This window comes from Durio zibethinus, chromosome 19 (assembly GCF_047325235.1).
Source record: "Durio zibethinus cultivar Kanyao isolate XHJ-2024 chromosome 19, ASM4732523v1, whole genome shotgun sequence".
Taxonomy (NCBI): Eukaryota; Viridiplantae; Streptophyta; class Magnoliopsida; order Malvales; family Malvaceae; genus Durio; species Durio zibethinus.
The window spans coordinates 11,247,878-11,265,114 of record NC_143180.1 but is presented as its reverse complement, the minus strand read 5'-3'; positions in this window follow the sequence as shown (position 1 = coordinate 11,265,114).

Sequence of the window (17,237 nt, the reverse complement as noted above, 5' to 3'; positions counted from 1 at the left end):
AATATAAAAATTCAGACAAAAAATTAAAAAAGAAAAAAGTTAATGCAAAATAAAAAAAAAGTATGAGAATTTAAAAATGCAAATAAGAAATGAAAGGAAATTTGTGGAAAAAAAAAGAGAAGCAAGAAAAGACAAAAGATTTGGAATAAAAAATAGAAAAATAAAAATTTTTAAAACAACGAAAAAATGAAAGCATATGAAAAAAAAGTAAAAAGAAGGAAATTGTGAAGGGAAAAAGTTATTAAAAAATTACAAAGTTGAAAAAAAATAAATTAAGAGAAAAAATTAAATAAAATACCCAGAAAGGAAAAATAAAAATAAACAAAGTAAGAAAATAAAAAATTAGCGAAGCAAAAAAATATAAAAAGACAAATGAATAAAAATTTCAAATATAAAATGGAAAAAACTTTTAGTTTAGAATGTAAAAAGAAAAACAAAAAAAAAAAAACAAATAGAGGAAAAAGATATAAAATATGAAAGATGAAAAATAAAATAAAAGAAAGTGCACAAAAAAAGAAGTTTGAGGTTTTAAAATTATAAAGAAGAAATAAAAATAGGTGTGAACAAAAAGATTTAAGAAAAAAATAAAAAATGAAAATGCAAAATATATAAAATAAAATTTGAGAAAAAGAAGAAAAAAATAAAAAATGAAGAGGCAAAAATATGAAAAAAAAATAAAAAGAAAAAAATTTATAGAAAATTTTAAAACAAAGAAAAAAGTGAACAAAAAAAAAATGAAAGCACATAAAAAAAAAAGTAAAAAAAAGAAGAAAAATTTGAAAGGAGAAAAAGTTAATGAAAAATTATAAAAATGCAATAGAAAATAACCAAGAATGATAAAAGAAAAAAAGATAGAAAAATAAAAAATTCTAAAACTTTATAAAAATTTATGAAATTATAAATAAAGAAAGAAAATAAAATACGAAAAAAAATTAAAGCAAAAGAAAAAAGATAAATAAAGCACAAAAAAACAAAAATACTACAAAAAATATAAAAAGTAAGAAAATGAAAAAGGACAAAAATTGAATAAAAATTTCAAAAATGAAATGGAATGAAAAAATGAAAAAAATTAGTTTAAAAAATACAAAAAATTGAGAAACATATAAGTTCTAACAATATAAAAAGTTTGAGAATTTAAAAACACAAATAAGAAATGAAAGGAAATTTATGGAAAAAAAAAAGAATTGGAATAAAAAATAGAAAAATAAAATTTTTAAAACGACGAAAAATTAAAATAAGAAAAAAAATTAAAGCAAAAGAAAAAAGATAAATAAAGCATGAAAAAAAAAACAAAAATACAACAAAAAATTATAAAAGGTAAGAAAATGAAAGAGGACAAAAAATGAATAAAAACTTCAAAAATTAAATGGAATGACAAAATGAAAATAAAATTAGTTTAAAAAATAAAAAAAAAATTGAAAAACATATAAGACCTAACAATATAAAAAGTCAGACAAAAAATTAAAAAAGAGAAAAGTTAATGCAAAATAAAAAAAAAGTATGAGAATTTAAAAGCGCAAATAAGAAATGAAAGGAAATTTGAGGAAAAAAAGAGACAAAAGATTTGGAATAAAAAATAGAAAAATAGAAATTTTTAAAACAACAAAAAAAATTAAAACAAGTAAAAATGAAAGCTGATGAAAAAAAAAAGCAAAAAGAAGGCAAATTATGAAGGGAAAAAGTTATTAAAAAATTACAAAGTAGAAAAAAAAGAAAATAAAAAATAAATTAAGAGAAAAAATTAAATAAAATACCAAAAAAGGAAAAAATAAAAATAAACAAAGTAAGAAAATAAAAAATTAGCGAATCAAAAAATATAAAAAGGCAAAATGAATAAAAATTTCAAATATAAAATGAAAAAAACTATTGGTTCAGAATGTACAAAGAAAACTAAAAAAAAATATAACAAACAGAGGAAAAAGATATAAAATATGAAAGATGAAAAATAAAATAAAAGAAAGTGCACAAAAAAAGAAGTTTGAGGTTTTAAAACTATAAAGAAGAAATAAAAAAAAGGTGTGAACAAAAAGATTTAAGAAAAAAAAATGAAAATAGAAAATATATAAAATAAAATTTGAGAAAAAGAAGAAAAAAATAAAAAATGAAGAGGCAAAAATATGAAATAAAAGAAAAAGAAAAAAATTTATAGAAAATTTTAAACCAAAGAAAAAAGTGAACAAAAAAGAATGATGGCATATAAAAAAAAAAAGTAAAAAAAAAGAAGAAAAATTTGGAAGGAGAAAAAGTTAATGAAAAAAATATAAAAATGCAATAGAAAATAACCAAGAATGATAAAAGAAAAAAAGATAAAAAAATTAAAAATTCCAAAACTTTATAAAAATTTATGAAATTATGAATAAAGAAAGAAAATAAAATAAGAAAAAAAATTAAAGCAAAAGAAAAAAGATAGATAAAGCACGAAAAAAGAAATAAAAAACAAAAAATTATAAAAAGTAAGAAAATGAAAAAGGACAAAAATTGAATAAAAATTCCAAAAATGAAATGGAATGACAAAATGAAAAAAAAATTAGTTTAAAAAATACAAAAAATTAAAAAACATATAAGACCAAACAATCTAAAAAGTCTGACAAAAAATTAAAAAAGAGAAAAGTTAATGCAAAATAAAAAAAAAAAGTATGAGAATTTAAAAACGCAAATAAGAAATGAAAGGAAATTTGTGGAAAAAAAAGAAAAGACAAAAGATTTGGAATAAAAAAGAGAAAAATAAAAATTTTTAAAACAGCGAAAAAATTAAAAAAAGTAAAAATGAAAACATATGGAAAAAAAAAAGCAAAAAGAAGGAAAATTGCAAAGGGAAAAAGTTATTAAGAAATTACAAAGTAGAAAAAATTAAATTAAGAGAAAAAATTAAATAAAATACCAAAAAAGGAAAAAATAAAAAATTAGCGAATCAAAAAAATATAAAAAGACAAAATGAATAATCAAATATAAAATGGAAAAAACTTTTAGTTTATAATTTACAAAGAAAAAGAAAAAAAATAACAAATAGAGGAAAAAGATATAAAATATGAAAGATGAAAAATAAAATAAAAGAAAGTGCACAAAAAAATAAGTTTGAGGTTTTAAAGTTATAAAGAAGAAAAAAAAAAGGTGTGAACAAAAAGATTTAAGAAAAAAATAAAAAATGAAAATACAAAATATATAAAATAAAATTTGAGAAAAAGAAGAAAAAAATAAAGAATGAAGAGGCAAAAATATGAAATAAAACAAAAAGAAAAAAATTTATAGAAAATTTTAAAACAAAGAAAAACCTGAACGAAAAAGAATGAAAGCACATAAAAAAAAGTAAAAAAAAGAAGAAAAATTATAAAAATGCAACAGAAAATAACCAAGAATGATAAAAGAAAAAAAGATAGAAAAATAAAAATTTCCAAATCTTTATAAAAATTTATGAAATTATGAATAAAGAAAGAAAATAAAATAAGAAAAAAAATTAAAGCAAAAGAAAAAAGATAGATAAAGCACGAAAAAAGAAAAAAAACAAAAATACAACAAAAAATTATAAAAAGTAAGAAAATGAAAAAGGACAAAAATTGAATAAAAATTTCAAAAATGAAATGGAATGACAAAATGAAAAAAAAATTAGTTTAAAAAATACAAAAAATTAAAAAACATATAAGACCAAACAATCTAAAAAGTCTGACAAAAAATTAAAAAAGGGAAAAGTTAATGCAAAATAAAAAAAAAAAAGTATGAGAATTTAAAAACGCAAATAAGAAATGAAAGGAAATTTGTGGAAAAAAAAAGAAAAGACAAAAGATTTGGAATAAAAAAGAGAAAAATAAAAATTTTTAAAACAGCGAAAAAATTAAAAAAAGTAAAAATGAAAACATATGGAAAAAAAAAAGCAAAAAGAAGGAAAATTGCAAAGGGAAAAAGTTATTAAGAAATTACAAAGTAGAAAAAATTAAATTAAGAGAAAAAATTAAATAAAATACCAAAAAAGGAAAAAATAAAAAATTAGCGAATCAAAAAAATATAAAAAGACAAAATGAATAATCAAATATAAAATGGAAAAAACTTTTAGTTTATAATTCACAAAGAAAAAGAAAAAAAAATAACAAATAGAGGAAAAAGATATAAAATATGAAAGATGAAAAATAAAATAAAAGAAAGTGCACAAAAATATAAGTTTGAGGTTTTAAAGTTATAAAGAAGAAAAAAAAAAGGTGTGAACAAAAAGATTTAAGAAAAAAATAAAAAATGAAAATACAAAATATATAAAATAAAATTTGAGAAAAAGAAGAAAAAAATAAAGAATGAAGAGGCAAAAATATGAAATAAAACAAAAAGAAAAAAATTTATAGAAAATTTTAAAACAAAGAAAAACCTGAACGAAAAAGAATGAAAGCACATAAAAAAAGTAAAAAAAAGAAGAAAAATTATAAAAATGCAACAGAAAATAACCAAGAATGATAAAAGAAAAAAAGATAGAAAAATAAAAAATTCCAAAACTTTATAAAAATTTATGAAATTATGAATAAAGAAAGAAAATAAAATAAGAAAAAAAATTAAAGCAAAAGAAAAAAGATAGATAAAGCACGAAAAAAGAAAAAAAACAAAAATACAACAAAAAATTATAAAAAGTAAGAAAATGAAAAAGGACAAAAATTGAATAAAAATTTCAAAAATGAAATGGAATGACAAAATGAAAAAAAAATTAGTTTAAAAAATACAAAAAATTAAAAAACATATAAGACCAAACAATCTAAAAAGTCTGACAAAAAATTAAAAAAGAGAAAAGTTAATGCAAAATAAAAAAAAAAAGTATGAGAATTTAAAAACGCAAATAAGAAATGAAAGGAAATTTGTGGAAAAAAAAAGAAAAGACAAAAGATTTGGAATAAAAAAGAGAAAAATAAAAATTTTTAAAACAACGAAAAAATTAAAAAAAGTAAAAATGAAAACATATGGAAAAAAAAAAGCAAAAAGAAGGAAAATTGCAAAGGGAAAAAATTATTAAAAATTTACAAAGTAAAAAAAAATTAGGGAATCAAAATGTATAAAAGGAAAAAAACAAAAATAAACAAAGTAAGAAAATAAAAAATTAGGGAATCAAAAAATATAAAAAGACAAAATGAATAAAAATTTCAAATATAAAAAGAAAGTGCACAAAAAAAGAAGTTTGAGGTTTTAAAATTACAAAGAAGAAATAAAAAAAGGTGTGAACAAAAAGATTTAAGAAAAAAATAACAAATGAAAATATAAAATATATAAAAAAAATATTTGAGAAAAAAAATGAGAAAAAGAAGAAAAAAATAAAAAATGAAGAGGCAAAAATATGAAATAAAACAAAAAGAAAAAAAATACAAAAAAAGGACAAAAATTGAATAAAAATTTCAAAAATGAAATGGAATGACAAAATGAAAAAAAATTAGTCTAAAAAATACAAAAAAATTGAAAAACATATAAGTCCTAACAATATAAAAATTCAGACAAAAAATTAAAAAAGAAAAAAGTTAATGCAAAATAAAAAAAAGTATGAGAATTTAAAAATGCAAATAAGAAATGAAAGGAAATTTGTGGAAAAAAAAAGAGAAGCAAGAAAAGACAAAAGATTTGGAATAAAAAATAGAAAAATAAAAATTTTTAAAACAACGAAAAAATGAAAGCATATGAAAAAAAAGTAAAAAGAAGGAAATTGTGAAGGGAAAAAGTTATTAAAAAATTACAAAGTTGAAAAAAAATAAATTAAGAGAAAAAATTAAAGAAAATACCCAGAAAGGAAAAATAAAAATAAACAAAGTAAGAAAAGAAAAAATTAGCGAAGCAAAAAAATATAAAAAGACAAATGAATAAAAATTTCAAATATAAAATGGAAAAAACTTTTAGTTTAGAATGTAGAAAGAAAAACAAAAAAAAAAAAACAAATAGAGGAAAAATATATAAAATATGAAAGATGAAAAATAAAATAAAAGAAAGTGCACAAAAAAAGAAGTTTGAGGTTTTAAAATTATAAAGAAGAAATAAAAAAAGGTGTGAACAAAAAGATTTAAGAAAAAAATAAAAAATGAAAATGCAAAATATATAAAATAAAATTTGAGAAAAAGAAGAAAAAAATAAAAAATGAAGAGGCAAAAATATGAAAAAAAAATAAAAAGAAAAAAATTTATAGAAAATTTTAAAACAAAGAAAAAAGTGAACAAAAAAAAAATGAAAGCACATAAAAAAAAAAGTAAAAAAAAGAAGAAAAATTTGAAAGGAGAAAAAGTTAATGAAAAATTATAAAAATGCAATAGAAAATAACCAAGAATGATAAAAGAAAAAAAGATAGAAAAATAAAAAATTCTAAAACTTTATAAAAATTTATGAAATTATAAATAAAGAAAGAAAATAAAATACGAAAAAAATTAAAGCAAAAGAAAAAAGATAAATAAAGCACAAAAAAACAAAAATACTACAAAAAATATAAAAAGTAAGAAAATGAAAAAGGACAAAAATTGAATAAAAATTTCAAAAATGAAATGGAATGACAAAATGAAAAAAATTAGTTTAAAAAATACAAAAAATTGAAAAACATATAAGTTCTAACAATATAAAAAGTTTGAGAATTTAAAAACACAAATAAGAAATGAAAGGAAATTTATGGAAAAAAAAAAGAATTGGAATAAAAAATAGAAAAATAAAATTTTTAGAACGACGAAAAATTAAAATAAGAAAAAAAATTAAAGCAAAAGAAAAAAGATAAATAAAGCATGAAAAAAAAAACAAAAATACAACAAAAAATTATAAAAGGTAAGAAAATGAAAGAGGACAAAAAATGAATAAAAATTTCAAAAATTAAATGGAATGACAAAATGAAAATAAAATTAGTTTAAAAAATAAAAAAAAATTGAAAAACATATAAGACCTAACAATATAAAAAGTCAGACAAAAAATTAAAAAAGAGAAAAGTTAATGCAAAATAAAAAAAAAGTATGAGAATTTAAAAGCGCAAATAAGAAATGAAAGGAAATTTGAGGAAAAAAAGAGACAAAAGATTTGGAATAAAAAATAGAAAAAGAGAAATTTTTAAAACAACAAAAAAAATTAAAACAAGTAAAAATGAAAGCTTATGAAAAAAAAAAGCAAAAAGAAGGCAAATTATGAAGGGAAAAAGTTATTAAAAAATTACAAAGTAGAAAAAAAAGAAAATAAAAAATAAATTAAGAGAAAAAATTAAATAAAATACCAAAAAAGGAAAAAATAAAAATAAACAAAGTAAGAAAATAAAAAATTAGCGAATCAAAAAATATAAAAAGACAAAATGAATAAAAATTTCAAATATAAAATGAAAAAAACTATTGGTTCAGAATGTACAAAGAAAAATAAAAAAAATATAACAAACAGAGGAAAAAGATATAAAATATGAAAGATGAAAAATAAAATAAAAGAAAGTGCACAAAAAAAGAAGTTTGAGGTTTTAAAACTATAAAGAAGAAATAAAAAAAAAGGTGTGAACAAAAAGATTTAAGAAAAAAAAATGAAAATACAAAATATATAAAATAAAATTTGAGAAAAAGAAGAAAAAAATAAAAAATGAAGAGGCAAAAATATGAAATAAAAGAAAAAGAAAAAAATTTATAGAAAATTTTAAAACAAAGAAAAAAGTGAACAAAAAAGAATGATGGCATATAAAAAAAAAGTAAAAAAAAAGAAGAAAAATTTGGAAGGAGAAAAAGTTAATGAAAAAAATATAAAAATGCAATAGAAAATAACCAAGAATGATAAAAGAAAAAAAGATAAAAAATTAAAAATTCCAAAACTTTATAAAAATTTATGAAATTATGAATAAAGAAAGAAAATAAAATAAGAAAAAAAATTAAAGCAAAAGAAAAAAGATAGATAAAGCACGAAAAAAGAAAAAAAACAAAAATACAACAAAAAATTATAAAAAGTAAGAAAATGAAAAAGGACAAAAATTGAATAAAAATTTCAAAAATGAAATGGAATGACAAAATGAAAAAAAAATTAGTTTAAAAAATACAAAAAATTAAAAAACATATAAGACCAAACAATCTAAAAAGTCTGACAAAAAATTAAAAAAGAGAAAAGTTAATGCAAAATAAAAAAAAAAGTATGAGAATTTAAAAACGCAAATAAGAAATGAAAGGAAATTTGTGGAAAAAAAAAGAAAAGACAAAAGATTTGGAATAAAAAAGAGAAAAATAAAAATTTTTAAAACAACGAAAAAATTAAAAAAAGTAAAAATGAAAACATATGGAAAAAAAAAAGCAAAAAGAAGGAAAATTGCAAAGGGAAAAAATTATTAAAAATTTACAAAGTAAAAAAAAATTAGGGAATCAAAATGTATAAAAGGAAAAAAACAAAAATAAACAAAGTAAGAAAATAAAAAATTAGGGAATCAAAAAATATAAAAAGACAAAATGAATAAAAATTTCAAATATAAAAAGAAAGTGCACAAAAAAAGAAGTTTGAGGTTTTAAAATTACAAAGAAGAAATAAAAAAAGGTGTGAACAAAAAGATTTAAGAAAAAAATAACAAATGAAAATATAAAATATATAAAAAAAATATTTGAGAAAAAAAATGAGAAAAAGAAGAAAAAAATAAAAAATGAAGAGGCAAAAATATGAAATAAAACAAAAAGAAAAAAAATACAAAAAAAGGACAAAAACTGAATAAAAATTTCAAAAATGAAATGGAATGACAAAATGAAAAAAAATTAGTCTAAAAAATACAAAAAAATTGAAAAACATATAAGTCCTAACAATATAAAAATTCAGACAAAAAATTAAAAAAGAAAAAAGTTAATGCAAAATAAAAAAAAAGTATGAGAATTTAAAAATGCAAATAAGAAATGAAAGGAAATTTGTGGAAAAAAAAAGAGAAGCAAGAAAAGACAAAAGATTTGGAATAAAAAATAGAAAAATAAAAATTTTTAAAACAACGAAAAAATGAAAGCATATGAAAAAAAAGTAAAAAGAAGGAAATTGTGAAGGGAAAAAGTTATTAAAAAATTACAAAGTTGAAAAAAAATAAATTAAGAGAAAAAATTAAACAAAATACCCAGAAAGGAAAAATAAAAATAAACAAAGTAAGAAAAGAAAAAATTAGCGAAGCAAAAAAATATAAAAAGACAAATGAATAAAAATTTCAAATATAAAATGGAAAAAACTTTTAGTTTAGAATGTAGAAAGAAAAACAAAAAAAAAAAAACAAATAGAGGAAAAATATATAAAATATGAAAGATGAAAAATAAAATAAAAGAAAGTGCACAAAAAAAGAAGTTTGAGGTTTTAAAATTATAAAGAAGAAATAAAAAAAGGTGTGAACAAAAAGATTTAAGAAAAAAATAAAAAATGAAAATGCAAAATATATAAAATAAAATTTGAGAAAAAGAAGAAAAAAATAAAAAATGAAGAGGCAAAAATATGAAAAAAAATAAAAAGAAAAAAATTTATAGAAAATTTTAAAACAAAGAAAAAAGTGAACAAAAAAAAAATGAAAGCACATAAAAAAAAAAGTAAAAAAAAGAAGAAAAATTTGAAAGGAGAAAAAGTTAATGAAAAATTATAAAAATGCAATAGAAAATAACCAAGAATGATAAAAGAAAAAAAGATAGAAAAATAAAAAATTCTAAAACTTTATAAAAATTTATGAAATTATAAATAAAGAAAGAAAATAAAATACGAAAAAAAATTAAAGCAAAAGAAAAAAGATAAATAAAGCACAAAAAAACAAAAATACTACAAAAAATATAAAAAGTAAGAAAATGAAAAAGGACAAAAATTGAATAAAAATTTCAAAAATGAAATGGAATGACAAAATGAAAAAAATTAGTTTAAAAAATACAAAAAATTGAGAAACATATAAGTTCTAACAATATAAAAAGTTTGAGAATTTAAAAACACAAATAAGAAATGAAAGGAAATTTATGGAAAAAAAAAAGAATTGGAATAAAAAATAGAAAAATAAAATTTTTAAAACGACGAAAAATTAAAATAAGAAAAAAAATTAAAGCAAAAGAAAAAAGATAAATAAAGCATGAAAAAAAAAACAAAAATACAACAAAAAATTATAAAAGGTAAGAAAATGAAAGAGGACAAAAAATGAATAAAAATTTCAAAAATTAAATGGAATGACAAAATGAAAATAAAATTAGTTTAAAAAATAAAAAAAAAATTGAAAAACATATAAGACCTAACAATATAAAAAGTCAGACAAAAAATTAAAAAAGAGAAAAGTTAATGCAAAATAAAAAAAAAGTATGAGAATTTAAAAGCGCAAATAAGAAATGAAAGGAAATTTGAGGAAAAAAAGAGACAAAAGATTTGGAATAAAAAATAGAAAAATAGAAATTTTTAAAACAACAAAAAAAATTAAAACAAATAAAAATGAAAGCTGATGAAAAAAAAAAAGCAAAAAGAAGGCAAATTATGAAGGGAAAAAGTTATTAAAAAATTACAAAGTAGAAAAAAAAGAAAATAAAAAATAAATTAAGAGAAAAAATTAAATAAAATACCAAAAAAGGAAAAAATAAAAATAAACAAAGTAAGAAAATAAAAAATTAGCGAATCAAAAAATATAAAAAGACAAAATGAATAAAAATTTCAAATATAAAATGAAAAAAACTATTGGTTCAGAATGTACAAAGAAAAATAAAAAAAATATAACAAACAGAGGAAAAAGATATAAAATATGAAAGATGAAAAATAAAATAAAAGAAAGTGCACAAAAAAAGAAGTTTGAGGTTTTAAAACTATAAAGAAGAAATAAAAAAAAGGTGTGAACAAAAAGATTTAAGAAAAAAAAATGAAAATTCAAAATATATAAAATAAATTTTGAGAAAAAGAAGAAAAAAATAAAAAATGAAGAGGCAAAAATATGAAATAAAAGAAAAAGAAAAAAATTTATAGAAAATTTTAAAACAAAGAAAAAAGTGAACAAAAAAGAATGATGGCATATAAAAAAAAAAGTAAAAAAGAAGAAGAAAAATTTGGAAGGAGAAAAAGTTAATGAAAAAAATATAAAAATGCAATAGAAAATAACCAAGAATGATAAAAGAAAAAAAGATAAAAAAATTAAAAATTCCAAAACTTTATAAAAATTTATGAAATTATGAATAAAGAAAGAAAATAAAATAAGCAAAAAAATTAAAGCAAAAGAAAAAAGATAGATAAAGCACGAAAAAAGAAAAAAAAACAAAAAATTATAAAAAGTAAGAAAATGAAAAAGGACAAAAATTGAATAAAAATTTCAAAAATGAAATGGAATGACAAAATGAAAAAAAAATTAGTTTAAAAAATACAAAAAATTAAAAAACATGTAAGACCAAACAATCTAAAAAGTCTGACAAAAAATTAAAAAAGAGAAAAGTTAATGCAAAATAAAAAAAAAAAAGTATGAGAATTTAAAAACGCAAATAAGAAATGAAAGGAAATTTGTGGAAAAAAAAGAAAAGACAAAAGATTTGGAATAAAAAAGAGAAAAATAAAAATTTTTAAAACAGCGAAAAAATTAAAAAAAGTAAAAATGAAAACATATGAAAAAAAAAAGCAAAAAGAAGGAAAATTGCAAAGGGAAAAAGTTATTAAGAAATTACAAAGTAGAAAAAAAATAAATTAAGAGAAAAAATTAAATAAAATACCAAAAAAGGAAAAAATAAAAAATTAGCGAATCAAAAAAATATAAAAAGACAAAATGAATAATCAAATATAAAATGGAAAAAACTTTTAGTTTATAATTCACAAAGAAAAAGAAAAAAAAATAACAAATAGAGGAAAAAGATATAAAATATGAAAGATGAAAAATAAAATAAAAGAAAGTGCACAAAAAAATAAGTTTGAGGTTTTAAAGTTATAAAGAAGAAAAAAAAAAGGTGTGAACAAAAAGATTTAAGAAAAAAATAAAAAATGAAAATACAAAATATATAAAATAAAATTTGAGAAAAAGAAGAAAAAAATAAAGAATGAAGAGGCAAAAATATGAAATAAAACAAAAAGAAAAAAATTTATAGAAAATTTTAAAACAAAGAAAAACCTGAACGAAAAAGAATGAAAGCACATAAAAAAAAGTAAAAAAAAGAAGAAAAATTATAAAAATGCAACAGAAAATAACCAAGAATGATAAAAGAAAAAAAGATAAAAAATTCCAAAACTTTATAAAAAATTATGAAATTATGAATAAAGAAAGAAAATAAAATAAGAAAAAAAATTAAAGCAAAAGAAAAAAAACAAAAATACAACAAAAAAATTATAGAAAGTAAGAAAATGAAAAAGGACAAAAATTGAATAAAAATTTCAAAAATGAAATGGAATGACAAAATGAAAAAAAAAAATAGTTTAAAAAATTCAAAAAATTAAAAAACATATAAGACCAAACAATCTAAAAAGTCTGACAAAAAATTAAAAAAGAGAAAAGTTAATGCAAAACAAAAAAAAAGTATGAGAATTTAAAAACGCAAATAAGAAATGAAAGGAAATTTGTGGAAAAAAAAAAGAAAAGACAAAAGATTTGGAATAAAAAAGAGAAAAATAAAAATTTTTAAAACAACGAAAAAATTAAAAAAAGTAAAAATGAAAACATATGAAAAAAAAAGCAAAAAGAAGGAAAATTGCAAAGGGAAAAAGTTATTAAAAATTTACAAAGTAAAAACAAAAATTAGGGAATCAAAAAATATAAAAGGAAAAAAATAAAAATAAACAAAGTAAGAAAATAAAAAATTAGGGAATCAAAAAATATAAAAAGACAAAATGAATAAAAATTTCAAATATAAAAAGAAAGTGCACAAAAAAGGAAGTTTGAGGTTTTAAAATTACAAAGAAGAAATAAAAAAAGGTGTGAACAAAAAGATTTAAGAAAAAAATAACAAATGAAAATACAAAATATATAAAAAAATATTTGAGAAAAAAATGAGAAAAAGAAGAAAAAAATAAAAAATGAAGAGGCAAAAAATATGAAATAAAACAAAAAGAAAAAAAATACAAAAAAAGGACAAAAATTGAATAAAAATTTCAAAAATGAAATGGAATGACAAAATGAAAAAAAAATTAGTTTAAAAAATACAAAAAAATTGAAAAACATATAAGTCCTAACAATATAAAAAGTCAGACAAAAAATTAAAAAAGAAAAAAGTTAATGCAAAATAAAAAAAAGTATGAGAATTTAAAAATGCAAATAAGAAATGAAAGGAAATTTGTGGAAAAAAAAAAGAGAAGCAAGAAAAGACAAAAGATTTGGAATAAAAAATAGAAAAATAAAAATTTTTAAAACAACGAAAAAATGAAAGCATATGAAAAAAAAGTAAAAAGAAGGAAAATTGTGAAGGGAAAAAGTTATTAAAAAATTACAAAGTTGAAAAAAAATAAATTAAGAGAAAAAATTAAATAAAATACCCAGAAAGGAAAAATAAAAATAAACAAAGTAAGAAAATAAAAAATTAGCGAAGCAAAAAAATATAAAAAGACAAATGAATAAAAATTTCAAATATAAAATGGAAAAAACTTTTAGTTTAGAATGTAGAAAGAAAAACAAAAAAAAAAAAAAACAAATAGAGGAAAAAGATATAAAATATGAAAGATGAAAAATAAAATAAAAGAAAGTGCACAAAAAAAGAAGTTTGAGGTTTTAAAACTATAAAGAAGAAATAAAAAAAGGTGTGAACAAAAAGATTTAAGAAAAAAAAATGGAAATCCAAAATATATAAAATAAAATTTGAGAAAAAGAAGAAAAAAATAAAAAATGAAGAGGCAAAAATATGAAATGAAAGAAAAAGAAAAAATTTATAGAAAATTTTTAAACAAAGAAAAAAGTGAACAAAAAAGAATGATGGCATATAAAAAAAAAGAAGAAAAATTTGGAAGGGGAAAAAGTTAATGAAAAAAATATAAAAATGCAATAGAAAATAACCAAGAATGATAAAAGATAGAAAAATAAAAAATTCTAAAACTTTATAAAAATTTATGAAATTATAAATAAAGAAAGAAAATAAAAAAAGTAAAGCAAAAGAAAAAAGATAAATAAAGCACAAAAAAACAAAAAAAACAAAAATACAACAAAAAATATAAAAAGTAAGAAAATAAAAAAAGGACAAAAATTGAATAAAAATTTCAAAAATGAAATGGAATGACAAAATGAAAAAAAAATTAGTTTAAAAAATACAAAAAAATTGAAAAACATATAAAACCTAATAATATAAAAAGTCAGGGAAAAAATTAAAAAAGAGCAAAGTTAATGCAAAATAAAAAAAAGTATGAGAATTTAAAAACGCAAATAAGAAATGAATGGAAATTTGTGGAAAAAAAAAAGAGAAGCAAGAAAAGAATAAAAAACGGAAAAATAAAAATTTTTAAAACAACAAAAAAATTAAAACAAGTAAAAATGAAAGCATACGAAAAAAAGGCAAAGAGAAGGAAAATTGTGAAGGGAAAAAGTTATTAAAAAAATTACAAAATGGAAAAAAAAAAGAAAAAAATAAATTAAGGGAAAAAATTAAATAAAATACGAAAAAAGGGAAAAATAAAAATAAACAAAGAAAGAAAATAAAAAATTAGCGAATCAAAAAAATATAAAAAGACAAAATGAATAAAAATTTCAAATATAAAATGGAAAAAACTTTTAGTTTAGAATGTACAAAGAAAAAGAAAAAAAAATAATAGCAAATAGAGGAAAAAGATATAAAATATGAAAGATGAAAAATAAAATAAAAGAAAGTGCACAAAAAAAGAAGTTTGAGGTTTTAAAATTATAAAGAAGAAATAAAAAGAAAAGGTGTGAACACAAAGATTTAAGAAAAAAATACAAAATATATAAAATAAAATTTGAGAAAAAGAAGAAAAAAATAAAGAATGAAGAGGCAAAAATATGAAATAAAACAAAAAGAAAAAAATTTATAGAAAATTTTAAAACAAAGAAAAAACTGAACGAAAAAGAATGAAAGCACATAAAAAAAAGTAAAAAAAAGAAGAAAAATTATAAAAATGCAACAGAAAATAACCAAGAATGATAAAAGAAAAAAAGATAGAAAAATAAAAAATTCCAAAACTTTATAAAAATTTATGAAATTATGAATTAAGAAAGAAAATAAAATAAGAAAAAAAATTAAAGCAAAAGAAAAAAAACAAAAATACAACAAAAAATTATAGAAAGTAAGAAAATGAAAAAGGACAAAAATTGAATAAAAATTTCAAAAATGAAATGGAATGACAAAATGAAAAAAAAAATTAGTTTAAAAAATTCAAAAAATTAAAAAACATATAAGACCAAACAATCTAAAAAGTCTGACAAAAAATTAAAAAGGAGAAAAGTTAATGCAAAACAAAAAAAAAGTATGAGAATTTAAAAACGCAAATAAGAAATGAAAGGAAATTTGTGGAAAAAAAAAAGAAAAGACAAAAGATTTGGAATAAAAAAGAGAAAAATAAAAATTTTTAAAACAACGAAAAAATTAAAAAAAGTAAAAATGAAAACATATGAAAAAAAAAGCAAAAAGAAGGAAAATTGCAAAGGGAAAAAGTTATTAAAAATTTACAAAGTAAAAACAAAAATTAGGGAATCAAAAAATATAAAAGGAAAAAAATAAAAATAAACAAAGTAAGAAAATAAAAAATTAGGGAATCAAAAAATATAAAAAGACAAAATGAATAAAAATTTCAAATATAAAAAGAAAGTGCACAAAAAAAGAAGTTTGAGGTTTTAAAATTACAAAGAAGAAATAAAAAAAGGTGTGAACAAAAAGATTTAAGAAAAAAATAACAAATGAAAATACAAAATATATAAAAAAATATTTGAGAAAAAAATGAGAAAAAGAAGAAAAAAATAAAAAATGAAGAGGCAAAAAATATGAAATAAAACAAAAAGAAAAAAAATACAAAAAAGGACAAAAATTGAATAAAAATTTCAAAAATGAAATGGAATGACAAAATGAAAAAAAAATTAGTTTAAAAAATACAAAAAAATTGAAAAACATATAAGTCCTAACAATATAAAAAGTCAGACAAAAAATTAAAAAAGAAAAAAGTTAATGCAAAATAAAAAAAAGTATGAGAATTTAAAAATGCAAATAAGAAATGAAAGGAAATTTGTGGAAAAAAAAAAGAGAAGCAAGAAAAGACAAAAGATTTGGAATAAAAAATAGAAAAATAAAAATTTTTAAAACAACGAAAAAATGAAAGCATATGAAAAAAAAGTAAAAAGAAGGAAAATTGTGAAGGGAAAAAGTTATTAAAAAATTACAAAGTTGAAAAAAAATAAATTAAGAGAAAAAATTAAATAAAATACCCAGAAAGGAAAAATAAAAATAAACAAAGTAAGAAAATAAAAAATTAGCGAAGCAAAAAAATATAAAAAGACAAATGAATAAAAATTTCAAATATAAAATGGAAAAAACTTTTAGTTTAGAATGTAGAAAGAAAAACAAAAAAAAAAAAAAAACAAATAGAGGAAAAAGATATAAAATATGAAAGATGAAAAATAAAATAAAAGAAAGTGCACAAAAAAAGAAGTTTGAGGTTTTAAAATTATAAAGAAGAAATAAAAAAAGGTGTGAACAAAAAGAATTAAGAAAAAAAATAAAAAATGCAAAATATATAAAATAAAATTTGAGAAAAAGAAGAAAAAAATAAAAAAAAAATAAAAAGAAAAAAATTTATAGAAAATTTTAAAACAAAGAAAAAAGTGAACAAAAAAAAATGAAAACACATAAAAAAAAAGAAGAAAAATTTGAAAGGAGAAAAAGTTAATGAAAAATTATAAAAATGCAATAGAAAATAACCAAGAATGATAAAAGAAAAAAAGATAGAAAAATAAAAAATTCCAAAACTTTATAAAAATTTATGAAATTATAAATAAAGAAAGAAAATAAAATACGAAAAAAAATTAAAGCAAAAGAAAAAAGATAAATAAAGCACAAAAAAACAAAAATACTACAAAAAATATAAAAAGTAAGAAAATGAAAAAGGACAAAAATTGAATAAAAATTTCAAAAATGAAATGGAATGACAAAATGAAAAAAATTAGTTTAAAAAATACAAAAAATTGAAAAACATATAAGTTCTAACAATATAAAAAGTTTGAGAATTTAAAAACACAAATAAGAAATGAAAGGAAATTTATGGAAAAAAAAAAGAATTGGAATAAAAAATAGAAAAATAAAATTTTTAAAACGACGAAAAATTAAAATAAGAAAAAAATTTAAAGCAAAAGAAAAAAGATAAATAAAGCATGAAAAAAGAAAAAAAAAAAAACAAAAATACAACAAAAAATTATAAAAGGTAAG